The sequence below is a fragment of the Pteropus alecto genome, unplaced genomic scaffold (assembly GCF_000325575.1).
Source record: "Pteropus alecto unplaced genomic scaffold, ASM32557v1 scaffold88, whole genome shotgun sequence".
Taxonomy (NCBI): Eukaryota; Metazoa; Chordata; class Mammalia; order Chiroptera; family Pteropodidae; genus Pteropus; species Pteropus alecto.
The window spans coordinates 5487043-5493997 of NW_006494611.1; positions in this window are offsets into that span (position 1 = coordinate 5487043).

Genomic DNA, 6955 nt, shown 5'->3' on the forward strand with positions numbered 1-6955 from the left:
GGGTGAGGTGGTGGGAGAAGTCGAAGGAGAAAAAAGATATGCTAAGCAGAGGCATGGTATACATACACAAAGACACTGAATACAGTATGTTTGGGAAATGATGCATTTCTCCATGTGACTGATAGATAGGGAGCACCAGGTAAAAATAGTGGGAGAGGAAGTATAGACTTACCATCTGTGTGTGATGTGTGTGAAACTTCAAGCCAGGGAGTGCTGGGAAAAACAGAGATGCCCCTGGAATTCAGCTCAATTCAGGGGTCCAGGAGCCATCCCAACTTACACAAAAATGGCCCCAGACTTGCATGATCATGCCCTTCTCTCTTGAGATACATAGCAGACCTATACTCCTGACCTCATCCTGTGATCAAAGCCGGTTCCTAAATGAGATATGATCTCAGAGAATCTCAAGCTTGAAAGGAACCTTAGAGTCATTTAGTCCAACTCTCCCTCAAGTCAATATCACTGCCAACTTATCGTGTATCGTCCACATAATTGCCTCAGGGATGAGTTCAGGAGCCTACCCGAAGCCCATTCCATTCTGAGACATTTGTTTGAAAATCCTTTACTTTATCTAGCTGAGTTCTGCCTTTCTATAATTTTTACCCATTGTTTCAAGTTTGACTCCTCTAGAGTCACACCAAAGAAGTGACTAGATACATGAAGATATATGAAGAAGGCAATCATTTAGGGGCTGCAATAAGGTGTCTGGAAATAGAAAAATCATGATAGTAGAAGGTAGTGATTTTAGCGAAAAGAATACTGGCTTAGGTGTTTTGAAAGTTGTATTCTAGTCCTTATAGAATGTGTTCGCTTAATGTCGCTTGGCATTTGCTTTTTTTTTTTTTTTTTTATGTATGATAGTACCATAAAGGGGTTGCATTAGAGATTCTCACCTCCAGCTGCACAAGAGTGTTACCTGGGAAGCAGGCAGCACTGCATTTAAATGCTCTCTGTGGCAGAGAGCTGCCGAATTAGATCACCACCAGGGTAAGCGCAAACACTCCATGACTTCTCAAAATATGATTGACTATAATAGTCTCCAGTTCTTGTTAAGGGGTTTTTATCAAACTTCTCATGATCTGACATACACATTATTTGGTGATTCGTGATCCATAGAGACCTCCATGGATCTAGGTTTTACTCCTTTCTGTGTAATCAAAACGCCATTGTTCACTGAGCTTAGTTACCTTGTCCCCTAGTGGTCTTCTGAGGCAAGACCCACCAATGACATGAAAGAAACAGCTGGTTAGAGGGGAAAGAGGGGAAGCACTGCTAGCCTGAGCCAAGTGACCTGGCCTCTTTGCATCTTGTTCTCCTCGTCTGTGAGAGGTCAAGCAAGCCCCACTCCATGGGTCGTTGTGAAGGTGACTGAGACCATGGATGCAAAGTCCAGTGTCCAGCCTCCAAATCTCAATTCCCTTTACTTTTGGCAGTAGGCAGAAAGTGCAAAAGCAAAGAAACAAACAAACAAATAAATAAATAAATAATAAATAAATTTGAGGATGGTACCAGTTCTGAGAGCATGTCACCAGCTCCCTCCCACAAACCATCCTTGTCATGGGTTGAATTGTGTCACCCCAAAATTTATATGTTGAAGTCTTAAATCCCATACCTCAGAATATGACCTGATTTGGAATAGGGTTGTTGCAGATATAATTAGTTAAGGTGAGGTCATTAGGGCAGGCCCTACTTCAATTTCATTAGTATCCATATAAAAAATGGAAATTTGGACACAGAGACACACACACACCAGGAGAACGCATTGTGAAGATAAAGATGAAGATCAAGATGATGCTTCTCCAAGTGAAGGAGTGCCAAGGATTGCCAAAAAACTGCCAGAAGCTAGGAGAAGAGACTAGAAGGGTCTTCCTTACAGCTCTTAGAAGAAACCAACCTTGATGACACCTTGATCGCCTCCAGAACTGTGAGACAGTACATTTCTGTTGTCTGAGCTACTTGGTTTGTGGCACTTAGTTACAGCAGCCCTAGCAAACTAAACCACCTCCAGAGATGGCTCCTACTGATGACATCAAGGAGAACAGCTCTGTCCTGGCAGAAGGAGGCACTGCAGTCCCACAGAAAGGAGGGAGATGCTTGGGAGTCCAGAGGATGCTTCTGCATATGCCTCTCAAAGCCCCTGGATCCTCAAGAATGTCATTTATTCATGATATGTTATAACTCTTCATGTTTCTTTTCATTTTTACTTCCATATTTGTTCATGTCCCCTCCACCTCCTATCCCTCTCCCCCACTCCCCTCCCCCCGCCCCCAGCTTGACCGCACACTCCTTGAAGGCTCGAACAATGTTAGAAGCCAAACTGGGAGTCAGGAAACCTCTGTGATAAAAATTCTTGGTGTGACCTTTTAAGCATGTCCCCTTTTCCCCTCTAGCCTGGTTTCTTCACCTGTAAAATATGATTATAATTACTAAGGCCCCTCCAGTCATGATATTCTGTAATTCTGACTCTAAACATGCTTGTTATTTAAACAACCTTCCTGCATGATGTGCAAAAGGCAAGGAGAGACCCAGGGAACTCATCTCTTAGATGTGCTGAGAAGCCAATCATTGGGGCTGAATGAGTCAGACTCATTTAATAAGAGGCTAGACCCCAGAGCTTAAGGGTAACATAGGGGGCTCCAAGCCCCCTGAGTCCTCTTCATAGACTCCACTGCCTTCCTGCCTTGGCAGCTGTCTTCCTAAAAGGCCACTTCCTTAGTAATCACTCAGGCTTCCTCTTCCTTCATTGAAGATTTATGGCCTCGGATGCTATATCCCTTGTGCCCCTACAGGGCTGGGCTCCTGTATGCCTGTTAGAAGCCTTCTCTTATTGCTCCGGGGCTTGGAGGATCATTCTCTTTCCAAATGGTTACAATATTTTGGGTAGACCACTTTTTGTGTCTTACCTCAGAAGGATCACAGCATGCCACAACCTCCTCTATTGAGAAGCCTGAACCCATATTGAGTATTTAGGGTCTTCCCACTGGCAGACACCCCAGAGACCTGGGCACCTGTTATAAACTATGCTCTTTGGTTCCAGGAGACAGGGCTTCACAGAGACTAGACCAAGTATGCTGGGCGGCGTAGGAGTAGAGGCAGAGACTTTATTACGAAGTGGTTATGAGATAGATGAAATCTTCTAGAAATCTAAGACCAGGATCCCCAAACAATGACAAGCTTCCTGGAAGGTCTTTTTAGTTCTGAGCCCCCTACTCTGGGGCTCTCGCTCCAGTGCCCTGCCATTAATGTGACCTAGCTACTCCCCAGAGGTCAGCTCTTCACCGTTCTCTTCTCTATTCTAATTCTCTTAGTGTTTTCCAAAGATGCCTCTGGTGGGGCACAAAACGATTTCTAGAAAGCACGTGAGTGAAATTTTTGTTTTATATTTGGGGAAAATATATCTAAAAATGAGTTGGTTTAAAGAAAAAATATATAAATAGTCAAGGCATGATGCTTCATGAAGCAAAATCATGAAGGTGTATCACAAATGACTGAAATTTGAGAAACACTGGACTGGCTGGTTGTCTTCATATTTCACTATAACTTTCCAAGACCTATAATCTTAGTGGCCCAACTCATTAATACCCTCTTTTTAGGCAGTACTTTACATGTCATACTTAATAGGTTACAGGCCTGCCTGTGGTTGGTTGCCCTTGGATCCAGTGTCCATCCTTAGACAAATCAATGGTCAGGGAAGTAGGTCACATGATGTGGAATATGGCCGCTCACATTCTGACTCCAGCAGGGCTGAGTATAATGCAGTTTCTTTTGGAACAGTTTCTGTGAGCAAGTGCAGTTTGATGTGTTTTTTATAGACCCCTGGTTCAATTGTAACTCCTGGGGCACTGCCCCCATCCTGGAGTTTCTGAGGTGGGCATGTGGTTTCCATCCCCTGTGACCTCTGCTCCGAGGGGTGGCTGTGAGAATTGAATATGATCATTGATACAAAAGTACTTTAAAAATCATAGGCACCTAACAAATGTAAGATATTATTAGCCCTGTTTAATAAAATTATGACCGAGTGACACAGAAAGAGGAATAGGAACCCAAATTTTCAAGGGAATAGCATTTTTCCCAAGAAAAGAAAGTAAGTAAAGTTCTATCGATGACTAGTTGTGTGAATTCAGACTAGTTGGCCACTCTTAGCCGTGTGATCTTGGAGAAGTCCCTGCCTCAGTTTCCTTATTTCTAAAATGGGAACATTTTTATCCGTTTTTCCTCCCGCTGAGTTGGGGTGAGGAGCAGGAGCTTGCCCTCCACTCTCTCCCCCAGTGCACTGGGTGACAGTAGGCAAGTTTCTTCATGTCTCCTGCCTCAGTCATTTCATGGGTAGATGATAGATTTAAACTAGGTGATCCTTATCATCTCCCATTCCTCCCAGCTTCTAAGCAGCTTCTCTTGATTCTGACCAACCCCCTCCTCTGAGTCCACCCTCCAACCACCACCCGGGTCCTGGAAAACCTTTCCTCTAAAAACCCCACCAAATAGAGAAGAACCTCAGGTGTCCCATGTTTTGTAAGTTATGTATTTGTGAAAAGTTGCATTCACGTCATGCTTTTGTAATAAAAACTCTATATTCCTTTTGCCCTAGCTTATCTGTTTTAGAGATGTTTGCTTTTTACTTGTTATTGATCAATTGGCTACAGTTACTCTTTGATCTTCCCTTTTGTTTGAACTTGAATGCCACCCACACTGTCTGCCTGGGTCCCCTAGTCTCTTTATTAAATAGTAATGACACGTAAACAAACTCAGAGTCCCTCAGGGAGCAAAGGGGCCCTGAGGCCAGCCTCCCTCAGGCCTGTGAATTGTCATTCCTGAAGTTGTCTGTTTTTTAAGTTCTTCTGCCAAGTTCCTATGGGAGCAGAGGGATCATTTTCTCCCTTTTCAAAGAGCAGGGTGAGCTGAGGCCTTGAGCTGGCAAGTCCTTTAAAGTCATTTTCAAAGGAAACCTGAGCTGGAAGGCCATGTGGCTGGCAGAGGCTGGTGTGACTTTCTGAGGCTCTCTCTGGGGCTTTGGCTGGTCGGCTCCCGTAAACTTCCCAGCACGTGCTCAGAGCCTGCTGCAAAGGCACTACCAAGGGACACCACCATCCTACCAGTGGCTCAAGGACCCAGGAAAGGCTCTGCTTCATGTCCCTGCCCCACAGCCACCCAGGAACTAAAAGTGGGGAGTATGGACCTTTTCCTCTGGGCCAGGGGCCACGACCACACTTGTCCCTACTGTTCTTAGGTCTCATCAATTAAATGTAATCCTTGGGGTTTTTTGAGGTAAAATGGGGTGCCAAGGTAAGCTAGATTGAATTTATGTCTGAATCATGGAATCATAAGCAATCTAGTTAATCCAGTCCCCTCTTGGGCAGGTTGAGAAGGGGACCCAGAGGGTAAATGACTGTCTTCAGTCACACAGGAGGTGGCTGACCTCCACTATAGGGTCCTTTGGACAAAGAACACTTCCATAGGGATGGAGGTTTGCTTGGCTAGTAGCCATTCATAAAGCTTCCAAGTCTATAGATGCCTGTCAACCTCCCAGCAGATATCAAAAAGACACCCAAGGCACCAAGGCTGAGAAATGTATGACTGGGGTCAGAAGCCTTCATACTGACCCCTGAACCCCAGCAGAAATTGTTTATGAAGCCAGGAGGCAAGATGAACCTTATCACAGAATGGGCAAATTCTCCAAGAGGAAAAGACTCACAGACATTCGTGTCAGAAAGACTAGAACTGAAGTTGTTAAAAGCTCAGCCTAGAGCCGAGTGAAAAAACAGAAAGAGAAGGGAACCAACCAGAAATAGAGGTGAGAGGTCCATCCAAAGTCCTCCACTGGAGGTCCTCACACCAGGGGTGGAGTCTACAGTCCATTCCCGGCCTGGGAACCGAAGATGGGTCCCTGCCCAGCCACCAGGAGCAAGCCCCAGCCCCCTCTTTCTAAGACCCCCCCACCCAGCAGCCGCCACCCTCAGTGAGAACTTCCTTCTAGGTTAAGAGCAAAGGAAACCAGACCCACCTAAGTCTCAATTCCAAAACAAGGAAAGACCCCCAGAACAAACTGACTTGACTTTTCGACATTTTATTTTTGTATTTGTACAGCTATATTTTACAACGCGGTAATGCAGTTTAGACACAGCCAAACCCTGTCTCCGGAGTAGTTATAACACAAGCATGACGCAGAATGTGATGGATGAGACAAACATTCCCAAAGAGAGCTTAGTTAGTGACAACTTCAAGTCCCTGTGTCTGCCTACACTTCAGAAAGGGATGGCACGCTCGTCCATCGTTGAAAACTTCCATGAAAAAGGCACCGTAGGACACATTGTATAGGTATATACAAACCGGAAACTAGAACAAAACTACCCATTTTTCCTTCCGCAGCTTTTTTTGTTCTTTTTTTTTTTTTAATACACACTTTGTAAATTGTAAACCTTCACTTGCAAAAAAATACAAATACACTGAGGCATTTTAGACAAAATATTTTCTTACTTATACAGATGCAATACTTAAAATATTCTCTTAAGTGCTCTTTCTCAATAAAGATTCTCAGATCCGTGTCTGCCTGCAGATACAAAATCGAGCCTTTAACGCAATTTTATATTTTTAATATATCTTTTTTAGGTTTATATATATTTATTTTATATATATATATATATTTATATATTTACAACTCTGCCATATATTCCTTCACCTTTGGTTAAAAAAATTAAAGCCCTCTCTTTGATAACATACCGAAGTCTCTTCTTTTAAAAGAAAGCACATTTACATACAAAAGAAACATCTGTTCCCACAAAACATATACATTCCTCATTTTGCAGACTAAGTCAAGTCAGAACTTTTGCATACTCCCCCACTTTGATATATAAAATGATTTTGCTTTTTGCTGACATGGTTCGCCTTACACATAGGAGAAGAAGCAATATTATTTTCTTAATGTTTTACGGCAGTGGGGGAAGGGGAGCCGCCTTGG